Here is a 24698-nt window from a genome sequence, read left to right on the forward strand (position 1 = left end):
CCTCTTTCAGCTTCCACCATCGACTCGTCTTTACTACAGATCTTTGTACTCAGAATTTGCTTCTTGTCTTTGTTTGGTAGATCAGTGGTCTATGTTGCGTTGTTACACACTCACTTGGTATTACTTTGCAGTTCACAGCTTCCCTCAAGTGTGGCTTTCTGCATAAAATGTAGTCTATCTGCATAGTTCTGCCTCCACTTGTAGGTTGCTGTCAAATTTTCCCTCTTTTTGAAACATGTATTGACTATAGCCATATAATTCCTTGTAGCAAAATCAACTATCAACTCCCCGCCTGCATTTCTCATTCCCGAACCTGAATTTTCCCATGACATCCTCATCACCACCATTTCCTTCTCCCACGCGTCCATTCAAGTCTGCTCCAATAAAAACTCTTTCATCCCCTGGTATACCTGCCATTATTTTGTCCAGTTGTATCCAGGAATTCACCTTTTTTCCTCATCACAACCCACCTGTGGTGCATACGAACTTATTATATTTGCCAGATGTCCATACAAATCCAACCTCATCCAAATCAGCCTATCCGATTCCCTGTTTACTTCAAGGACCTTCTGTTGTGGCGCTCTGTCTAGGATTATTCCCACACCATTCTTTTTACTGTCTGTCCTACAGTAGTATATCTTATAATCTCCTCCAATCTCTCTTGCCTTGCTTCCTTTCCACTTTGTCTCCTGAACACACATCACTTGTATTCTTCTCCTGTCCATCATGTCTGCTATTTCTCCCCCTTGCTTGTCATTGTCCCAACATTAAGTGTGGCCAATCTAAAGTCTTTCTTCCTCAGTTGTCTCTTCTCTCTTTTCTGTCTTGCTTGTACCCCTACTCTCCTCCGTCTTTTCCCATGTTCCCCAACAGGCACATAGTTTCCATTAGTACCCTGTGAGGGCACAGCACCAATGGCAGTCATTGTTAATCCGGACCTCGACCGATCCAGTATGTCATTCCTGGTCTTATTAGTCTCCATAATGATTTGGCAGAATTTTACATCAGCTGTCCTTTCTGACACAACCATTAACCCTATAGATGGAGCACAGGTAAAGTGCTGGATCCCATCCCATTATTCATGGACTTAGACCCATGCCTGTCACCTGTGTACCCAAATGCTGACTAATACCTATAAATTCAAAATTAAACCTGTTAGCATATTTTTTCAGTCTCAAAGGCGAAAGCTTGCGGAGCCAGTGAGCGAAGGCTGAAGCCTCAAGCGGTGAGGGTAGGCCAGTTGGCAGCAGGGTGGATTCAAGCAGGACTGCATTTGGACACCTATCAATGTCCTAGGATCAGGTGAGTTTGTTTTGTTTGCTTGTTGTGTCTGGTTTTCTTATCCTCAGTTTGCCATCTGTTTATTTGTCTTCTATGTACATGGGGCAGTTTACACCCCTTGTGTGTATTATAACGTGCATGGATAAGTAGAAACGTTAGCACTTGGCTAAAGGGTGGGTGGGTGAGACCCTTTAGTCGACTGGTTAACGTTGTCGCCCGCGATACGGGAAACACGGGTTCGCCTCCCGGCTGTGGCGACGGCTCCCGGACTGCCCCCCTGAATTCGCCACAGTACTCCTTTATCTCTTGTGTGTGTTCTTTTATCTTCTACTACTACTTTCGGCTTTTCCCTTTAGGGGTCGCCACAGCGGATCATCCGTTTCCATCTCTTCCTGTCCTCTGCATCTTCCTCTGTCACACTAGAATCCGGGCCTCTACCGATCCGGTATGGAAATCCGATTTATGCTCCGCATATTTGATTTGATTTGGCAACCCTCCCCATTTATCTGGGCTTGGGGCCGGCACTAAGAATGCACTGGCTTGTGCAACCTCAGTGGCTGGCTTCTCTTGTTGTGTATATTCTTTTACGCATTTTTTTCTTTTCTTTACAGATGTCCTCGATGTACCTGTTGAATAGAGAAAGGCTACTGAAAATATGTTTGCCCTTCAGTATGAGCCCAGGCTAAAGGGCGATCACATCTTAATTACATGGACGGAGGAATGCATCTTCAAAAGGGGAGCAGATTGGCCGCCCTGGTGGCCGAGCGGAATAAACCGCCGTTCTTGCAGTCCGCTCGTCATGTGGCTGGCAGGTTCGTATCCCAGACTCGCCGTAACCGGTCACGGCCACCGCGTCCATGGGGTAAGGCATTCATTAGGCCACCCTTACTCGACGGATAGTCGGTGTAGTGTTCGGGGACTCGTCGTTCTTCAGCGCCCCCTCTGGCCCATCCGGGCGCCTGCAACCGAAAGCGTTCTCCCTACGTCTCCTTCGCGACCTGAGGGTAATGCAATCCATGCGAGGCTTCAGCGTGTAAAATAGCGAGAGCAGCCGACACGAGATTGAAGGAAGCTGGTGTTACGATTATCTCTTTCCTGTGGAAACGTGAGTCAGGGGAGTTATTCGACAAGAGTTCCGGCCATATGCCATTGGGTTAATCGGGTGGGATAACGGGAAAAACTAGACATAAATTTAGAAAAAAAAGTGGGCGGGGCGGCAGATTGCTTGGTTGCAAGCAAAGTATATCCTAAATTTTATAGAGTCAAAATTTGACTGTACGCTTGGTAGATGCTGTACAATAGAGTTCCCCCTGTATAAACTATAATATTTATAGACTGTTTACAGTGTGTTTTCTAATGAGGATAGCGCTGCTTTTTAACTACACATTTTTGTGTTTGTTGATAGCCCATTTGAGGTTGCGGTTGGTCCAAAGAGAGGTCCTCTGATGATTCGAGCATGGGGTCCAGGACTGGAGCATGGCATGGTGGAAATGTCAGCTGAATTTGTAGTTAAATCTACTGGGATGCTGGGTAGGAGTCACTGACAGCTCAATTACAGGGCAACATCCATCCATCCATCCATCCGTTATCTGAACCGCTTATCCTACTCTCAGGGTCGCGGGGATCCTGGAGCCTATCCCAGAAGTCATTGGACAGCAGGCAAGGAGACAGCCAGGCCATCACACAGGGCCCGCCCTCACACACACACACACACACACACACACACACACACACACACACACACTCATACCTAGGGGCAATTTTGTACGGCCGATTCACCTGACCTACATGTCTTTGGACTGTGGGAGGAAACCAGAGCACCTGGAGGAAACCCATGCAGACACAGGGAGAACATGCAAACTCCACACAGAGAATGACCCGGGACGAGCCCCAAAGTTGGACTACCCCGGGGCTGGAACCCAGAACCTTCTTGCTATGAAACGACCGTGCTAACCACTGCGCCATAGTGCCAACAGGGCTACATATTAATATGAATATTTGAAGTGTAATACACAGCCCAGGGAACAACTTTTCTGATAGGAGGGAACAAACTTACCTGAATGGGAAGTTGACATTTAATAGTTCATACACTAGTTATGTAATTTGTTTTCCGCAGGCTTTGCCATTAAGGGTTCATCTCAGGCTGGGATCTATTGCAATGATCAGGATGATGGTTCATTTGATGTAAGGTTCTGGCCCACAGAACCGGGGGGATATGCTGTGTATGTGACATATGATGAGCAGGAGATTGAGGACAGTCCTGTTATGGCCTATATCAGTCCAAATAAGAAGAAATGTTACCCGCACAAGGCGAGTCAGTTGCTCTAACCACAGAGCTCCTGTGTCCATTTATTCTGCTCCAGTTTGCATCTAGGTCATTAGTGGTGGACCAGCGATGCGGCAGTCCTGCAGCCCTACACCGGGTTAGATTCTATTTGCGGTGAAATCTCGAGGCATTGTTATGATTATGATTACACCGAGATCATGCCGATTCTGATTAAATCAGATATCTTTGTCTGATCTGAACATGTAGAACCGTTTAAACCCACCGCATAGATAGCAACACTGTTAATAGCATGTGGTTTCATTCGGAAACTCTGCATTAAACAGGAACTGAAATACAGCTGTCGGTTGATTTTTTTTCAGATCAACTAATATTGAATCATGACTAACTCTTGTTATAAAGAAAAATGCTAGAAAACCAATATGATGTAACGAATTATGTTGCTGAGACATGTTCTCCAGCGCTTTACCCTTGGCAGCATGTAGAATGCATATTTATGGGCTACAAAAATGTGCAGTTGAGCTTCAATATGCAAATGGGTTTCATTCAACAGTATTCACGTGAACATGTCTGAAGTAGAAACGGTATTCATATTTCCAGATAATTGCTGTGCCCTAGAATTACATTTACAACGCCGAAACATATTTGAATTTTTTACCAAGGTAGATCTTACATGATCTTTTCCATTTACTCATTTGGCAGATGCTTTCATGCAAAGTGACTAGCAAGACTCAGCAGTTAGCAGATAAATTATAATGTTATGGCTACCATCACCGAGTGCTACATGGTAATCATATCAAAGCAGTACTATAAGAAGTAGTAGTGATAGTACATTTTCTACAGTCATATCATAGTGACAGAGTGGTACAGAGTCATCATAGTCAAGAGCACGTGTCATATCAAGTGCATTTAGTGTAAGTACGCCTTCACCAAGAAGTGCTGAATAGCAAAACCAGAGTACAAAGTAGATTTACATTTTCACATATGAGTACAACCAGAATCAGAATCATGTATATTGACCGTGTAGGCTTGCACATACATGGAATTTGACTCCGGTTTCGTGGCTCTCTCAGTGTACTTAACATAGAATAGCAACACGACCACACAACAATCTTCAGATATATACTCAAGGATTGACTTTATACAGGCAAAATAAGAGGCACTTCATCACCATAAGACAATACAATGTCAGGTGCAGGAAGGAGGCCACATATCTTCAACTGAAAATGCTGTTTTTATATTTTGGGTGAAAGTCTTTGGTCAGTTGGGGCGAGTCAAATGGCTCCATTTTAAACAGCTTAATGAAGTTCACAGTGGATGCCAGGATGGCTGGAGATGAAGGTCTGGACATTAGGACTGGACAGGATGTTGTTGTTTGTCCGTCGCAGCGACGAGGACCATCTAGTCAACATGTAGGGGTCGATTTCTGTGGGTGCGAAGACGGCTGGTTAATCCAATCTGTACCCTGAATGTTCTTTGGCAGTGTGGGCATGGGATAGTGGGAGTAGCTGGGCTGGAGGGTTGCTGGCACGATCTTTCCTGGCCTGCCTGCGGCTGCAGCAACCCTAGTGACCTCACACGTTTTCACCATTTCGGACAGCTGCACGCCACTCTCCTCAGTTCAGAGCTTTCTGTTCCCATGTGTCGGAGTTGATGGTGAAGGCCTTTAACGAAACCTTCAAGGCGTCTTTGAAATGCTTTTTTTGACCATGGGAGCGTTTGCCTTGCTTGAGTTCGCCATATAACAGTTTCTTTGGGAGCCGGTGGTCTGGCATGCGAACTACAGGGCCCGCCCAACGAAGCTGTGATTGCATGAGGATGGTGTGTATACTCGGCAGATTTGAGCGAGTGAGGACCTCTGTGTCAGGAATCTTGTCATCCCACTTTATGCCAAGAAGTTTTCTGAGGCATGTGGTGTGAAAGCGGTTAAGTGTTTCTGCATGGCGTTTGTAAACCGTCCATGTTTTGCAGCCGTAAAGCAGTGTGGTGAGAACTATGGCCCGATACACTCCACGCATTCTTGTGGAGTCTGCCAAAAGCAGTACTTGCTTTAGCAAGTCGTGATGACAGGATACACACCGAACAAACCGTTAAACCAACTGATTATGCACGTTCTATAAATACACTGCCATAACCTGCAAGCACTGCTTGAAAATTATAACTGGATGTTGAAAAATGTCTGCAGACACACAACAATGACTACTGTATATCAACTTGCCCTGCTCTGTAATGCACAGAGCAATGTTGGGGTGGGATATGTGAAGAGCATGGCCTGCCTGCCTGCTCCTACACACCCAGCACCCCTGATAAACACACCATCTCTGTAACCTGAGGAGGCGTCAGTGTTCCTGGCAGCCCGTTCAGAATGACTCCTTAATACACATCCGGATGTGTGAAGAGGCAACCCAGTGATTATATAGTTTCAGTTAGGGCCATTAAGTCTAAAAGGTTCGGAATGAGATGGGGCTCTACATAATGTGTTTTGCTGGTAGTATGTATCTTTTTTTGGTATATTGTTTACAGTCCTGCTTCTGGCATAAAGTAGCAAAGCTCTTAAGTAACTAGGTGGCGGCACGGTGGCGCAGTGGTTAGCGCGGTCACCTCCTCTGTTGTTCTCCCTGAGGTTTCTTCCTATTTTTTCTCCCTGTTAAAAGGTTTTTTTTTAGGGAGTTGCTCCTTATCCGATGCGAAGGTCTAAGGATAGGATGTTGTGTTGCTGTAAAGCCCCTTGAGGCAAATTTGTAATTTGTGATATTGGGCTATACAAATAAAATCGACTTGACTTGACTTGACTTGACTTGACTCACAGCAAAAATGTCCTGGGTTCGAGCCCAGGGTAGTCCAACCTTGGGGGTCACCCCAGGTCATCCTCTGTGTGGAGTTTGCACGTTCTCCCCGTGTCTATGTAGGTTTCCTCCTGGTGCTCTGGTTTCCTCCCACAGTCCAAAGACATGTATGTCAGGTGAATCGGCTGTACTAAATTGTCCCTAGGTGTGAATGTGTGTGTGTGTGTGTGTGTGTGTGTGTGTGTGTGTGTGTGTGTGTGTGTGTGTGTGTGTGTGTGTGTGTGTGTGTGTGTGTTTGTGTGTGTGTGTCTGTGTGCACGCGTGTGTGTGTGTGGGCCCTGTGATGACCTGGCGGCCTGTCCAGGGTGTCTCCCCGTCTGCCGCCCACTGACTGCTGGGATAGGCTCCAGCATCCCTGCGACCCTAAGAGCAGGATAAGCGTTTTTTTTGCGGTTTGTTGTGTGTACACAATGACAATAAAGTATCTTTATTTTATCTTATCTTATCTTATCTAAGTGGATGACATTTGGCAAAGATCTGAATCTTATTAAATGCATGATTACAGAGGTTATGTATGTTTTTATTGGTATAAAATACCTCGTTTTTGCTTCAGATGAATCCTTGATTAATTAGGTTTGAGCCTTCATTCAGTGCCTCAAACACGAACTCTATAGAGTCTGTTGAAAACGGTGAGTTGTATTCTTCTCATATGATTTCTCATAGTTTCCATCAACCTCTCGAGATGACAGTAAATAACTTCTGAGTGACTGAAACACAGTCTGAGAGAAGGCAAGTAGATAAGGCAAGTAGAATGTTGTTAGTATTTGAAATACAGTTTAAATAATGCAGTCCTATTCTAATGTCATGTTGTGTGTTGCAGGAGAGGCTATGAGCCCGGATCTTGCTGAGAGCACTGGCCCTAATTCTATATTCAAACTTGATTTAAAAGTCACCAGTCCCAAAATGTTGTCAGCTGACCCCAGCATGGTACCTAAGGGCCCACACACAGAGAGAGAGAGAGAGAGAGAGAGAGAGAGAGAGAGAGAGAGAGAGAGAGAGAGAGAGAGAGAGAGAGAGAGAGAGAGAGAGAGAGAGAGAGAGAGAGAGAGAGAGAGAGAGAGAGAGAGAGAGAGAGAGAGAGAGAGAGAGAGAGAGAGAGAGAGAGAGTAGATAAGATAAGGTAATACTGCAGGGGAGGGGCAAATCTGGTTATGGTGAAAAAGTGGTTGGACCAAAGGCGAAACACACAGCGTCACTGTTTTTTCTCATGATCTCTGTCCAGGTCAAAGCCTCTTGACCAGGTCTGGAGGCTGGACTTGTGGGAACCTTGTCTGACCTGACAATTGACACAAATGACTCCGGTAGGACTCAGCTCACAGTGACAGTGGATGGTCCCTGCCCTACTAAATTAGAGTACTTGGAAAATGAGGATGGTACCTGCACAGTGACCTACCTACAATCGGAAAATAGAGACTATCTCATTAACATTCTCTTTAAGGGATGCTGGATCACCCTTACAAGCTGTGATTCAGATGCCCTTTGACCCCTCCAAGGTGGTTGTTTCAGGGCCAGGGCTGAAACGGGGCAAAGGTGGGGAGCCCTGTCTTGTGGACATTGACCGTGCCTTAGATGAACTCGGAGTTGTCTGTGGAGGCAGTGTCTGAATCTGGACAAAAGGCTACGACCGAAGTTCAGGCTAACAAAGATGGCACCTACACAGCGGTCTACGTCCTCCTCACTGTTGGTGTCTACACACTCCGGTTGAAGTATGGAGGAAAGGTGCTGGCTAACATCCTTATGAGGTGACAGTAGACCTGTAATGGACTGGCAGCCTGTCCAGGGTGTCCCCCTGCCTGCTGCCCAATGACTGCTAGGATAGGCTCCAGCATCCCCATGACCCTGAGAGCAGGATAAGCAGTTCGGATAATAGATTTGGATAATGGATGGTGCTGGTAGACTCTGCCATTTATACCAGCCAGGTGAAAATCTGCCAGAGTCCAGCTGATACAGCTGGTGAAAGTACCACAAAGTCTCATTTGGCCAATTCTATAATAACATCGCAGAGACTGAGGTTTTTCCTAATAATCATCTTATACTACCTTGTCTGGATCATTCCCTACATTTTTCTATCACTTTGGCTTTGTTTAATTTTTGAATATCAGAGAACAGCATCTGGGTAGCGTAGCGGTCCATGCCGTTGCCTACCAACATGGAGATCGCCGATTCAAATCCCCTCGTTACCTCCGGCTTGGTTGGGCATCCCTACAGACACAATTGGCCGCGTCTGCAGGTGGGAAGCCAGATGTGGGTATGTGTCCTGGTTGCTGCACTAGCGCCTCCTCTGGTCGGTCGGGGTGCTTGATCAGGGGGGAGGACGAACTGGGGGGAATAGCGTGATCCTCCCACGCGCTACGTCCCCCTGGCGAAACTCCTCACTGTCAGGTGAAAAGAAGCGGTTGGTGACTCCACATGTATCGGAGGAAATATGTGGTAGTCTGCGCCCCCCCCCCCCCCCGGATTGGCAGAGGTGGTGAAGCAGTGAGGGGAGAAAAAGGCAAACTAAATTGTTCCGAGGGTGAACATAGTAAAGCATTACCAATGGAGTTGGGCTCCTTTGGGGGCTAGCAGGGCAGAATTTTATATATATATATATATATATATATATATATATATATATATATATACACACACACACACACACACACACACACATACACACCTTCACCTGAAACGAGTAAAACACAAGTTAATACAAAGATAATATATACACAAGATGATAATAATTAAAGTTCATGAACTTGTCTCTGAAGGATCCTTTTTCCTTCTCCCCTTTTCGCTTTTTCTTGTATACTCTGACTCTCTTCTCATTTACTTGGTCACAGGTTTGATGAATCAGTTGTCTCCATTCTGTTCGGTTCTCTGCCTTTGGTTTCCATTGGTCAAGTACATCACCACATTTCAGAGCACTTTTGCACGTGTCTTTATATCTCAGTTTAGGGCGTCCAACAGGACGTGTTCCTTCAGTTAATTCACCATACAATAGGGTTTTTACAGGTCTTTCATTATCCATTCTGGACGCATGGCCTAGCCGGCGTAACCGGCTTCTAACTAGTTTCAGCTCTATGTCTTCCACACATGCCCTAGCAAGAACTTCTTCATTGCTTATGTAATGGTCCCATTTTATCTTTAAAAAATGTCTTAGATGGCGCTGTTGAATTGCACGGAGTTGCCTGACTTGATGATTGTATGAAGCCCAAGTTTCACTACCGTACATTAGTAGAGGCATAAGGCATTGCTTGTAGGCTTTTACTTTGGTGGTAGTGGTGAGGCCGCGTGAGTCAAAAACTCGATGGTGCAGTCTTCCAAAAGCACAGCATGTTGCTTGAATACGAGCTGTTAATGCTTCCTTCATTAAACAGTCTTTACTTACGTAGCTGCCAAGGTACTTGAAACGATTGACATTCTTTATTTTAGTACCGTCAATGAAAAATCCGGCTTCTGGTCCAAGGCACATAGTTTCAATTTTTTTGGTGTTGATGCACAAACCCATCTTTTTGGCAAGGTCATTGTAAGCAGTGAGAAGAATTTGTAAACCGACGGCAGTGTCACTGAAGATTGCTATGTCGTCTGCGTATTGTGCCTCTCTGATGTGTTTTGTGAGGACTTCGGTCCTACTCTTCAGTCTTCTTAGGTCAAATAAGTCACCTTCATAACAAAACCTGACTTTAATGCTGTGAGTGTGTTTGAGCTTCTTGTATGCAAGCCAGAGTAGAACAGCTGCATAAATGCCATAAAGTGTGGGTACTAGTGTGCAACCTTGTTTAATGCCGCTGTTGTAATCAAAAGGTTCTGTAAGCTCACCGTCGACGATAAGTCTTGCATGTACATTCGTATATAATTTCTTAATAACTCTGATGAATTTCGTTGGACAACCGAGCCTGCCCAAGATGGTATAGAGGAGGTCCTGGTTCACGGTGTCGGAGGCTTTAGTGAAGTCCACAAAAGCTATGTACATGTTTCTTCGCTGCTCTCTTGATTTCTCCATTAGTTGTCTAAGAGTGAAGATGCCGTCAGTAGTGCTTCTACCACTACGATATCCAGATTGAGATTGTGGATAGATCTTTTATACCAGATTTTTAAGTCTCTGCAGAATAATATCAGCAAACACCTTTCCAGTAATAATCACTTTACATAAATAACAAGCTAATACAATTGGCTTTATATAATTTTTCACTGACATGGTGGAGCAGGAAGCATGGCTGTGACAATAGAGGGCCCATCAGCTGTCAGGCTATGCTGTACAGACAGCAGCGGTGGCCATTTTGATGTATAGCACTGATGCCAGGCCTTTATGAGGTAAGACTCTATGGATAATTTTTCCTGTTGATAGCCTGTTACACTTGGAGCGAACAGTCAATACACATCAATTCTGATTCTTCTCTTAAACACAGGAAGCCCCTTCAGAGTGCCAGTGAAGGAGGATTTCCACCAAACGGAGGTCAAAATCTCTGCTCCTGGACTGGAATCTGGTACGTTCAACATCCCACAGAGTTTAATTATAGACTGGAATAAAGCTGGGGAGACCCTGCAGTCCCTGGCTGTTATGACACCCAGTGGTACATCAGCATGGCGTTATATTTCTCTCTTTTTTTTCGTCATTGTGTTTCAAAAAATGTGTTTGTATTTCTTAATAGGAAGAATAGAACTTGTGGAAGTAGAGGACAACTGTGATTTACCTACTCTCCTTCCAAAGAAGGGCGATCACTGCCCGATGGTAAAATGTGCCGACAAAGAGACATTTTCCAGATAAATTATTCAGAAAAGACAGAAAAGCAGCACTGACAGATGGATGTCACCCTAATTTTTCTTCATTTCTAAATATCCGTTGACTTTAGTTGACCTCCTATGTTTTTGCATATCAAAGCCCTGTAGTATTGCAAGTGCTGCCAGCTAAAATGCCGACAAGGCAACCATATCAGAAGAAAAACTGGGATCAGAGGTTTGTGCCCACATCCCTCAGACATTTACTCTTCCTCCTTGCAAGACTGGGGAGGCCCCGAACACAGCGGCTCTCATGACACCTGGTGGTCAGCCTACGTTAGTATATATGCTCTCTTCTGCAAGAACACCACACTTCTTATTTACTCCTTTGTTCCTATTTTTCTGTCTACACTTTTGGCACTTCATGCAAAGTTTAAGCTTTGAATGCTATTTATCTTTCACAATATTCAGCATTTCTAAGCTTTGTGACGCCCCCCATTGAAGATGTTTGATACCGTTTAAACCGTTTGAGATATTGAACTGTTTTCCTAAAGTTGAGAGGACTCGTGATGTGATAATTTACCCCTCATAGACTTTCGCTGAACTTGTGGTTCAACTGAAATGAACACAAACATTTCCCCTCTGGGTTTTTTGTTGTTATTTGATGCAATAACAACGGGTTAAGTGATGTTTGCATTATTTAACGTGATCATGCAAGATGGACCCTGTCAAAGTGACAGAGAACAGGGATGGGACATGCTGGATAGTCTGCTCTCCCTCAGTGGAAGGTGTTCACTGTCTGGTAGTGAAATACACTGACGAAGAGCAGTGTGATAGGTGAGAGTGTGAGAATTAATGGTAGATTTCACAAGTCAGTCTTGTACATGAAATCATTATCAGTGCATTTCCTGTTTGTTGATCTTTAATTACTCACAATTTGTGTACTTGTGAATTTCAATTGATTTGTTCATGTTCGTGTAGGTCCTTCAACTTCCACGTTCTTCAAGTTTCTGGTGTAGTCCCTCAGACCTTCATCATTACCTCTGGCAAGACTGGAGGGGCCCCAGAGTCAGGGGCTGTTATGACTCCAAACGGTAATATTCTTCACTTGTTGGGATATTATTATGTCAGCAGTAATATCCATCCTTTGATGAAACAGGTAACATGGAGGTGTGGCGGTCACAGACAACAGGGATGGGCCAGACTCGGTGTCCTACTCTCCCTCTGTAAATGGCAAATATTCTTTAAGTAAGTAAGTAAGTAAGTAAGTAACCTTTATTGTCACTGGACACAAGTGCCAGCGAAATTAACCATCAACCCGTCCGTACATACACACAAACATACATACAATATGACAAGGGGGGTAGACAGGACAGGAAGACAGGGATGGAAGAAAATACAGCATAACATGAGGAGAGGGGAGGAGGAAAAAAAAGCAACCCCCAGACTATGCTCCTGTGGGGAGTACAGTGTGGGAACAGGAAAGAAAACCTCAGCAACATAAGCACATAACACTTTACAACATGAAAGCTCATGACTTGCAACAGGGGAGGGTGGAGTGGGGGTGATCAAACATACTGATGAAGATGAATATATATGTCGAGTAAAATTTCATTTATGAAAATGGTCAGGATTGCAATGAAGTCAAGGCCAAGAACATGACTTGGTAGTCGATTGATGTCAGTAATGTCCATAAAGTGTCCTATATGTCACGTTAGGTGAAACAAATGTTCAATTGTAAATACATATACAACTGCCATATATTGGTCACAATTATTGCTGTTATTGTTGTGGTTGTAACATAGGTATCTAATATAGTATGTAGTGGTGAGGTGGATGGTAGGTGAATATAAAATGCATACTTTGGTATACAATATAGTGTAATATAGTGTGAGTATATAGCATTGTATATGGGCATGATGGGTTGTGGTATTGGAATATAGTATAATGTATAGGCAATATAGTATATAAGCAATACGGTATAATATATAGGTTGTTGATTCAACTATAACAAAACCCTGTATGGTATAGGCATAGCTGTTGTGCATACATGCTTGCCTCCAATGTCCTGTTGTTTTTCCATTTATTTCTTGTGGGACTTTTTTTCTTTTTTGTTTTTGATTTGTTTTCTTTTTTGTGTGTGTGAGTGAAGTCTGCAAATGCTAGAAGCTGCTGTGAATCGGAGTCAAATTCCTCGTGTGCATGGGCCCACTTGGCCATTAAAGTTGATTCTGGTTCTGATTCTGACACAGGTTTTGGAGGTAACCGCAAACACAGAGAGGACGAGTTCTGCTGCTTTTTCTCCTTCTGTGGATGGTTCTCATTCTTTCGCAGCTGAAACCACAGATGGAGATGAGCCCAGATGGTAAAACTATTAAGGTTATGTTGCCAACATTATACTATTATTGCTGCAAAAAGCTACATTATTTGACACAGCACACTATCCAAACACATTATGAACTGGATGAACGATCCCATCTCGCTCCCTTCCGGTCTCTCCAATTTCCAAGCGCTGCCCACTAATGAGACCATTAAGAAAAACGTCTCCGGGACGAGGACCGGAGTCAGAACTCTGTGCCACCGTCACCCAGACCTTCAATACTGACTGTGGCAAGAATGGGGATATTCCTGTGTCTGTAGAAAAAGAAAGAAAGGAAGAAGAAAGCAGGCCACTTTATTTTGTCATGGTGCAGGTTACAATGACATGTGTCTTCTGCATTTAACCATCCTATTGTATAGAAGCAGTGGGCAGCTGCAGCGCTCGGGGACCAACTCCAGTTCTTCTTTCCATCTCCTTGCTCAGGGGCACAGACAGGAGTATTAACCCTAACCTGCATGTCTTTTTGATGGTGGGAGGAAACTGGAGCATCCAGAGGAAACCCATGCAGACACAGGAAGGACACTAAAACTCCACACAGAAAGGACCTGGGACGGCCTGGGGTTCAAACCCAGGACCTTCTTGCTGTGAGGCAACAGCGCTAACCACTGGGCCGCCATGCCACCTATAGCTGTCTGGACACCGAATGATGAGAGTGTCTTTTCATTTTTTTTCTGTGTAACGTGAACCCCTTTCATATACTGAGGTAGTTTCATTGTTCCATTCTCTAACAATTTGGATTCTTCAACCAGGCATAATGGAGCCTGTTGAGGTGACAGATAATGGAGATGGGACTTTTTCCATGGCCTACACTCCCCATTAAGACCGTGTCCACTCTCCGGTGGTTAAATATGCTGGCCAAAGAGGAGTTTTGCAGGGGTGTGTGACATTAAACCTGTTCAGCTGAACCAACGTGTGATAGAGTTCATCTCAGTGCAGTAGATGTGCAGTAGACGTATGGTTTTAAGCATCGTTGGTTATCTGGTTATCATCAATGGCAGAAATAATCTGAATGTCTTAGGTCCAGGACTTGACTCGGTCAATATTCCTCAGACCTTCCAGATGAACTATAGTAAGACAGATGACACCAAATCTGTGATACGAAAGGAAAAACAAAAACCAAACATTAATACATTTGTTGTAGACATAACTACTATATGTTGATGTGTAGTAATTATTTGAATTGGCAAAGTAGAGCTTACTGAAGCAACAGACAGAGGAGTAGAGCTGTTCTCTGCGGGGAATTTTTCCTCTGTGAGGGATCTTCATCCTCTGGTGGTCAAAAATACTGACGAAGAGGTGTCTTACATGTACAGGTGGACTGTAATGGTGTCATACAGCGGCCTCGAGGCAGAGGAGCTCCACTTGGTTATTGCAGTTTTGGTCTGATGCGTTGGCATGTGTGTGTTCGAGCTGAATGGGAATATGGAGGGGTTGTGAGAGTGTGGAAGAAGACTTTTTGAAGTGGGAGACAAGGAAAACTGTCCTCGTCAGGAAGGCGCACAAGTTCGTGACCACTCTCGCCATTATGTAAACATTGGATATGCTCCCCTGCAATGGTAATGTGTAAAAACCAAAACGTTCACCAGCGATGCTAGCTGCGTTTGCAGCTCTTTTACTGTGCGATCAAGTGACGACTTGATTCTTTCCCCCGTCTCGGTCAAATATGAAGGCCGCTGACTCTGGAAAGTGCCGGTTTCTAAGTATGAGGGATAGTGCACTTAAAGAGTTGTTGACGGGGACGTTGCCTTGACGAGAGAGCGCCACCTGGTGGTTCCACCCAACAACAAAATGAGTTTTTGCAGTCATCATTAAATACATTAGAGGCCGCTGTTTCACACCATCACAGATTCAACCTTTGTTTTTGTTATTGTTTTGTGTTGTCTGGTTGAGTGCATATACATGTATCTGCACTGAAACTGTACTTGTGGTGGTATGGGGTGGCACGGTGGCCCAGTGGTCAGCACTGTTGTCTCACAGCAAGAAGGTCCTGGGTTTGAACCTCAGGCTGTCCCAGGTCCTTTCTGTGTGGAGTTTGCATGTTCTCCCCATGTCTGCGTGGGTTTCCTCCGGGTGCTCCGGTTTCCTCCCGCCATCAAAAAGACATGCATGTTAGGATGAATACTCCTGTCTGTGCCCCTGAGCAAGGCAATGGAAAGAAGAACTGGAGTTGGTCCTCGGGTGCTGCACGGCAGCTGCCCACTGCTCCTAGCTACACAGCTAGGATGGGTTAAATGCAGAGAATGAACATCGTTGTATGTATGTATGTATGTATGTATGTATGTACAATGACAAATAAAGTGTATTCTATTCTGTGTTCTATTTCCTTTTTCCGTCCTCATCACTTTCCAGCATTACCAAGTGATTTCATTTGGAAAGTGAAAGTATCAGTACCTGGACTGGAATCAGCCATCTTGGCCCAAATCCCTCAGCTCTTCACTGTTGGTTGCAGTAAGACTGGAGGAGACCCACGCTATAGAGCCCTGCACGGGCCATAAACTCCAGCCCTAGCCCGACCCAAGGCCGGCGTAGTATGCAATTTTTCAGCCCGCGCCTGACACCAATATCACGTTACACTCTCTCTGATACATGCAATCACACATACTGCATGGTCAACTGTCACGTGTAATGCACACGTCATGCGTATGAATAATATTTATAATATAATCAATATAACTCATAGAGTGGCCGATGTGTGCTCTGCACGTATATGGGAAGTTAAATGAGCCCGAGTCCGACCCAAGCCTGATCTATAAAAGAAAAAAAAATGGCCCAAAGCCCGGCCCGAATCGACTCAGTATGTCGGGACCTGACGGGCTTGCAGACCTCTACCCCACAGTCAGTGACCCTTATGACATCCACTGGTAAATGCTTTATCATAGAGGATTAAAACCAAGATTTAAACATTTCCCTGGTAGTAGCATTTGATGGGAAATCATGCTTTTGTTTAAATTGTTAATAAATAAGCATCAAATACACAACTGAATATTCAGGGTAACGGAGGTTTTGGAAATGAAAGACAATGGAAATAGGCCATATTGTGTGGCCTACTCATGCTCATTCAACCATGGTTAAATATATCAAAGAGGATGAATTCGACAGGTAACATTTAAAATTATACATGATGATTAATGGAAATATAGTATCTCTGTCATAGTATTTTTTTTACTTCCACAAATTGGACTTGCTTAAAGTGATGTCGAGTTATTCTCACTACTTTTCAGTTTATCGGGTTTCTGGTCCAGGACTTGAGTCAGGACTTTGTGTCAAAGCTCCTCAAACTTTCAACCTTGACTGTAGCAGGGCAGGAGAGATCCCAGATTCTGTAGCACCAAAAGGTAGCGATATGGTTTAGGCTCATCTATTGTATCTTTTTACAAAATTGTACATTTTTCCTAACCCTGTGATAGTCATAAAATGAAGGCAACACTGTGTTTCACTGATTCTCTTAATGAATAAGGTGACATGGCACTTGCTGCGGTGTCAGACAATGGACACGGGACCTACTCGGTGTCTTACTCTCCCTCAATGGAGGGTGCTGATTGTTGATCAGATATGCCGGTGAGGAGCAGTTTTGCAGGTAAACCAGTGGTTGTGCTGATACCTTTGCAGTTTCATTTGGACTTCACTGATGTAGTACATATTTCACTATTTTTTCCTACAGCCCTTACAACTTTCATGTTCTAACCACCAGTGATGACAACACACTGATGATCTCTGGTTCAGGTCTGGACACAAAAACTTGTGTTAAAGTCTCTCAGACCTTCAATATAGACTGTGGCAAGACCGGCGAGGCGCCAGAGGCTGTGGCTGTGTTGATGCCAAATGGCAGTGGATTTCGTCTGTGTTTATTTTGCATTGAATCATGTTATTCAAAATCTGAATCAACTTTACTAGTCAAGTGTGCATGCACACCAGGACTCTGGTACACAGCAGCTTCTAGCACTTGAAGACATCACTCACACAGAAAGAAGAAAAAACAAAACAAAACAACAGCCGGACATTGGAGACCAGCATGTAGTATGCACAACAGGTATGTCACTACTATGCTATACTATGCTATGCTATGCTATGCTATGCTATGCTATACTATGCTATGCTATGCTATGCTATGCTATACTATACTATACTATACCATATATCTTCTGCTGGATCGCCACCTTGCCGTTGTGGAGAAGCATGTGTACCAATGATCCCAAGAGCTCTGCCGTCCACAGCTTGTCTCCTGGTAGGGTCACCCAAGATGGATAAGTCAAGTGGGAGGTTCCAGACCAAGCGCGATCCAACAAAGACCTCAATGCGGAAATGGCGGAAGATGTCTCCAGGTCACAATGGCAGTAAAGGGGATGAAGGCTGCAACGGAAGGTGGTTCCCAATCGTCTTGGTTCTCCACGTGATTGGACTCTGGCCACCCCCCACCAAGGACCATGTGGTGGCTGCAGGCGCATCAGCCACTCCTCATAAAAAGCTGTCATGCACAGGTGTCCTCCAAGTTTGCGGCTCCAGGGTCAGCCTCTACACCCACCTGAAGACCCAGAGGGACCCGAGAATGGTCATACTCGATGCCGAGTGACCGCCAATGACACTAATATGCAGAGTTTTGGTATGGTGGCGTAATCAACAACCTAGGCCCTATTCAGGAATTTGACCCCCAAACATTACCCTTTCACTATTTCTCTTTCACATTACTCTTTCACAATTTAAAAGTTCTAGGAAAATTTGACTTTGTAGGTGTGACAGACTGTGGAGAGGGAAATACAAGGTGGTATTACCATCTACCATGGGTGGTTCTCATTCCCTCATGGTCAAGTATGCAGATGAAGATGAGTAATGCTTGTAAGAACAAAAGTTTTTTTTTTTTTTAGGATTAAAATAATAGCATGTGACCTTTGAGAGACTTGGTCACACATATTCTGTCAACTTCTGTCCATTTTGTAGTCCCCTCCCCTTCCGTGTGCTGTCTGATACCAGTAAAGTGTGTGCCCGTGGCCCTGGGCTGTTATCTGGCCTACATGCCAGAACTGCCCGAACACTTTTCTGTTGATGCAACAGAGGTGGGAGAGGGTCATCTTTCAGTGGAGACTGTTGTGAGTTGTTTCTTTTGCTCACAGTTCCCACTTTCTGTTTGTGGGGAGAAAAACACCGTTTGTTTGCTTGTTTTTTTAATTTTGTTTCCATGTTTCTTCAACATTGGATTTACCTTAGGATCCAGAGGGCATAAAAAGACCCAGAGTTGGGGATCCCCGGTGGCTCACCTGATAGAGCTCATACCACATAAGTTTGAGTCCTTACCTTAGTGGCCTGGGTTCGAATCTGGCCCAGGCCCTTTGCTGGCTGCATGTCATCCCCTCTCTCTCCCCTGCCTTTGCTGTTTCTCTCTCTACTGTCCCTATCAAATAAAAGTGGAAAATGCCAACAACAAAAAAAATCTTAAAAAAAAACAAAAAAGACCCAGGGTTCATGATAACTCTGATGGCACCTACAAGGTGTCCTACATTCCCAACAAAGTGGGGGGCTATAAGGTTGCTGTTGAATACAGTGGAGATGAGATCCCTCCATCGTCCCACCATGTAGGGAATGCCAACAAGTTTATTGTCACACGTGTGAAATGAAATGAAATCTTCTTGTTAGGTTTCAACTTCTAACTTTTTGAATACTGTGACCAGGGCATGTCGGTGCAGTCTTTGAATTCACTGAACTGTTGCATATCCAATCTAAACTCCTTTTCAATATGTGCTTTCTTTTCAAAGGCCCTGAGCTTTGCTCCATTATTGACACAGGGGAGGAGGTCAGCGTTGTGGCGACCACTCAGTCTGCAGGCCTGGGGAAGGTCTCCTGTTTGTTCCGACACCTGACAGGACTCAGGTGGAGGCAGATCTCACTGAGAAGACGAATGACACATTTGAGATCTGCTACACGCCTGTTCAGCCAGGGACCTACGTCATCTCAGCATGCTTTGGAGGAGAGAATCTGTTTACCAGTCCATTTAGGGACGTAGAGAGAGATGTATGTCCATTGTCTCCTCTCTGAATCTGGTGTATTCATGCTTTGCAAATTACGAAGATGCAATAGTTCGCGATATTATAAAGATTTGGGACTATACAGTTAGCGTTGAAAACTGATTTCAGTTTGTTTTTCTTCTTACCGGAACTTTGCCTTTTTATGTGCAGACAGATGCATGATAACAATTTGGAAATGAGCCATCATGGAGAAGTGTCCAAGTCAAGGCATGAACCTTCATCTAGATTCTGTCTCCAGCCTCTGGTATGAGTAAAGATTGTGTGCATTGGAGTTGTAGTATTTCACTGAAGATGCACTCTAAAGGGGGGGAAATACTTAGTTCTGTTATCTGCTTCTTTCTCTTTTCACAGATGAAGCATGGCCATTACATTCCCCTAAAATCTGTCAACCAACAAAATGGGTTAGTGCCCTTAGACATTGCTTTGGTTTCTGGCCTGGCCGCAGATGACTCATTCAACACAAGCATGTTCAATATCAGTTTTTGTTGCTCACTGACCTGTACTTCTTACATTAATAATAATAATAATAATAATAACAAAATTACTTTTATATAGCGCTTTTCTAGACACCCAAAGCGCTTCACATTTGAAGGAGGTAACTCACTTCAACCACCACCAATGTGTGGCACCCACCTGGGTGATGCATGACAGTCATTTTGCACCAGAACGCTCACCACACATCAGCTTGAGATGGAGGAATTATTGAGCCAATTACATGGGGGGGAGGGTGATTAGGTGGCCAGATGAAGAGAGCCAGGTTGTGAATTTTGTCAGGACACCGGGGAACCCCCTACTCTTTGCTATAAGTGCCATGGGATCTTTAATGACCACAGTGAGTCAGGACCTCGGTTTAACGTCTCATCCATAGGACGGCATTTCCTATAGCACAGTGTCCCCAATCACTGCACTGGGGCATTGGGATTTTTTTAAAATGTTTGTTGTTGTTGTTTTTAGGACCAGAGGGAAGACTACCCCCTACTGGCCATCAACACCACTTCCGGCAGCAACTCGGTTTTCGCGGGAGGTTTCCCATCCAAATACTAGCCAAGCCCATACCTGCTTAGCTTCCAATTCCAAGACATTGATCATAAGCTCTGATTGCTTTATCTCAACCTTTGTTTATTTGAAGAAGTCCATATGCCATCAGGGAGTAGGGCCCAAGCTGAGGTAACTGATAATGGAGATGGAAGGATCACTTTAAAGTATGACCCCGCAGAGGAAGGCTTGCATCAAATACACATGAAAGTCAACGGTGCCACTGTGTCAGGTACAACTGAAAACTAGATACTTCAAGTTCAACCAGAAAAATATATTCGACGGGGATTGAACATTGTAATATTCAGCGGCTGTTCAAGACACGTGTGCTTATGTAAGCCCTGTGATTACTATTACAGAGCACCCTCTCCAGTTTTATGCCAACAATGCTAGCAACAGGGAACTGAAGGCACATGGGCCAAGTCTTGTCTATGGCATGTCCAAAGAGATTGCAGCCTTCAGAGTTTGCAACACAGTACAGGATAATGCATCTCACTGAAGAGCCCATACAATACAGCAGGACAGAGGAAAATATGCTGAGATGTAAAAAATACCTTCAGAAATGACAAATTATATTTCTCTATTATCAATCAGGTGAATTTGACATCTCTCTAGAGGGTCCGTCTAAAGCCAAGATCCACTGCTTGAAAAACAGAGATGGTACCTGTACTGTGACTTACCTACCCACTGTATGTGTCATCTACAACATCTTCATCTATTACAAAGATAAGGCTACCACAGGTAGTCCTTTTACTGCAAGGATTGCTGGTGTGTACATTATGCATTGGTTGAGAAATTGCAGGGGATGGCCTTTTTTTAAATATACAGCAATATTAAATGTTTTTCTTTTAATTGATACTAAGGATGAACAGTATATCTTTTCAGAATCGACATTGTGTGATACACATGCAATAGTCATATTCCAAAGGATGTAACATGAGACAAACTGGGCCCATCAGTCATATTAGCCTTAAACCCATTGCTTAATAGAAAATTAAATCTTGAGATTTCCACTTTTTGATGACTGCTCTTGAAGAATAATACTCTATTGCATCTAACAAATAATATAATTTAGTCTAATTTTATGACTTCTTGGAAAACTGCCTTATTTCGTCCCCCTAAAATCATCCCAACACTAGAGTAATAAAGTCTTTGCAAATGGAGCTATGAAAGCTTAAAGATGAATCTAGATGAAATTATACAACTCCTTTTTGATATTGCAATACATGTTGCAAAAATCAAAGCAAACACAGTGTTGATTTTTTTCCTTTGCCATTCAGCCTTAGTTGATACAAGCTATTCCTCGGTGTTGTGAATGTTAGCCTCACCTGTATGACCTTAGGTCCCCGTCTGGGAGCTAAAAGTGATGTTAGGTCCCAGCTGAGGTTTGGCACAGTTGCAGACTTCCCCCTGGACATCACGGAGGAAGACCTCAGCTTGCTAACCGCTAGCATCATGTCTCCCTCGGGACTGGACCTCTTAGCATCTCTCCTGTAGAGATCGGAGATGCCAGTCAGGTCAAAATGTTTGGTCCAGGTCTTGCAAAAGGAAACATCAATGCAGTGTCACATTTTGTGGTGGACACACGAGAGGCAGGCAAGTTTCTTCAAATTCACCTGTGACATGATTTTAAATCATACATCCATCCATCCATTATCTAAGCTGCTTATCCCAATTGGGGTTGTGGGATGCTGGAGCCTATCTCAGCAGTCATTGGGCGGCAGATGGGGATACACCTGGGACAGGCTGCTGGTCCATCACAGGGCTTACACATTCACACCTAGGGACAATTTAGTACGGCCGAGTCACCTGACCAACATGTCTTTGGACTGTGGGAGGGAACCGGAGCACCCAGAGGAAACTCACGCAGACATGGGGAGAACATGCAACCTCCACAAAGAGGACGACCTGGGACGACCCCCAAGGTTGGACAACCTCGTGGTTCAAACCCAGGACCTTCTTGCTGTGAGGTGACCACACTAAGTACTGTGCCAACATGCCGCCCCTTTAAATCGTACAGTTGAGCTATGTTATTGTATTGAGCTGACCTGTCTGACAAGTGATGACTGACTTATAACTACTGATAGCTGATCAAGTACCGTCCTCAACAGGCTATGGTGGTCTAACATTGGCCATTGAAGGTTCCTGTAATGTGGAGATCCAGACAGAGGAGTTGGAACATGTGGTGTGTCTTTCTGTCCAACAGAAGCTGGAACATATACCGTTTCTGTCAAATTCCCCAATGAACATGTTCCAGGTAATGCTGGAGTAGTGGAGTCAGATAACCACTTTTGCACCGTTGGAGTTAAAGAGTTTTATCTTCTTTTTTTTTTAATCGAAATTGTACACACTGATGTTCTTCTTAAAAGCTTTGTATACAGGTGTCCACCAAATGACATCTGAGATAAGCTTTAAGAAAATACTGACTTGATAATACACTGTGCCAGTCACATGAGGATTTTAACAGTTAGAAGAGAAGGCTATTCAGAGGGTTGCTCTTGTCCTAGTCAATAAGAACCCAATTCAATAAGATCCCAAATTCCTTGAACTATTTTAAGAGGCTCTGGCCTCAAACTGTGTCTTTTGACCTGATTAGGGAGCCCTTTCATGGCTGTGGTGACAGACAGTGGCCATATGACAGACAGCATAGCTCATTACCAGCGGGCGGCCACTATTGCCCATGTGGGGAGCACATGTTGGATTAATCTCAAAATGCCACGTACAGGAGCACGCTGACGTAGCGTATGTGACATCTGATCAAATGACCACACACAATAAAGACTTCACAGATTTGTACATACAACGGGTGCAAACACTTGGTCACCGGACTTAGTGAGCATGTACATTACAGCGCAGAGCAGAGTGTCATTATGCATGCTCATTAATCCAGGTAAGAAAATGCCAGAAAGTTGGATCAGTTCATCTGGACACAACGTGTCATTGCCATTGTAACTCTAGTTAATGAACAGAGTGGTTCAACCGCTGTAAACCCTTTGTCTTTAACTAGGACGTGATCTCAAGCGTGTATCTGCAGAGGTGTCCACGCCACAGAGAGTCACTGTCGCCATTCATTTGTACACTGATTATGGGTATTCTCCTGTTTTTCATCATTGTTTTCATCAATGTGAAGCGCTTTGGGTGTCTAGAAAAGTGTTATATAAATGTAATGATTATTATTATTATTTCTTTCGTGTTTCCTGTTTTACATCCTGTAGAGCCGGGTCCAAACTATGGACCTGAGGCACTATAGGGAAGATGTCACTTGATTGACAGTACTCATCGTAATATGTGGGCTGTTCCGAGTAGGGCGATCTTCTGGACTGCATGGATGTTGATGTTGCCTGGGATACGGTTGGGGAACTTTTCCATTCCCTTCTTCATGAGTCCTAGAGCTCCGATGACCACTGGTGTTGTTTGGGTCTCCATACCCCACATCCTGTTGATTTCAATCTCCAGGTCTTTGTACTTGGTCAGCTTCTCTGTGAGTTTCTCTGAGGTGTTTGTTTTTGGATGGTATTGCCATGTCGATGAGCATGCACCTCTTTTGCTTCCTGTCCTTGATAACGATGTCGGGGCTTGTTAGCTTTTACCTCTCTGTCAGTGTGGATGGGCATGTCCCAGAGGATGGTGACATCATTGTTCTCAGTGACCGTTTTTGGCTGATGTTCATACCACTTCTTAGTCGTCTTGATTTTGTAACTCCTGCAGATCTTCCAGTGCAGGTATGCTGCTGCCTTGTTGTGCCTGTACATGTACTCGGTTTTTGCCAGTTCTGGGCAGCCTGAGACAATGTGGTTGATGGTTTCTTCGTACATTCCACAGATTCTGCATTTTGAGGCTGTTCCATCTTTGATGATGCGCTGGTGATGGAATCTGGTTGCCAGGCTCTAGTCTTGAGCAGCGATTATAAGGCCCTCCATCCTTGCTTTCAGTCTGGTGCTCCTCAGCCACTGGTGTGTCTTTTGTTGGTCCACGTCTGCGTCTTTCATTCTTTTTGGGTACTTTCGTGCATTGCTTTGTCCTCCCAGGTTTTTTACAGTTGCTGCTGGCCATGGTGTTTTGCCTTCTGCCTTATTATTATTATCATGATTATGATTATGATGATGATGATGATGATGATTATTATTATTATTATTATTATTATTATTATTATT

At 44.2% G+C, this 24698-nt stretch overlaps 1 pseudogene; it reads left to right on the forward strand.

Annotated features, from left to right (window-relative positions):
- The first annotated feature begins 983 nt into the window (after positions 1-983).
- LOC130108412 (filamin-C-like) lies at positions 984-23280 on the forward strand (annotated as a pseudogene).
- Positions 23281-24698: the final 1418 nt, after the last annotated feature.

The sequence above is a fragment of the Lampris incognitus genome, chromosome 2 (assembly GCF_029633865.1).
Source record: "Lampris incognitus isolate fLamInc1 chromosome 2, fLamInc1.hap2, whole genome shotgun sequence".
NCBI lineage: Eukaryota > Metazoa > Chordata > Actinopteri > Lampriformes > Lampridae > Lampris > Lampris incognitus.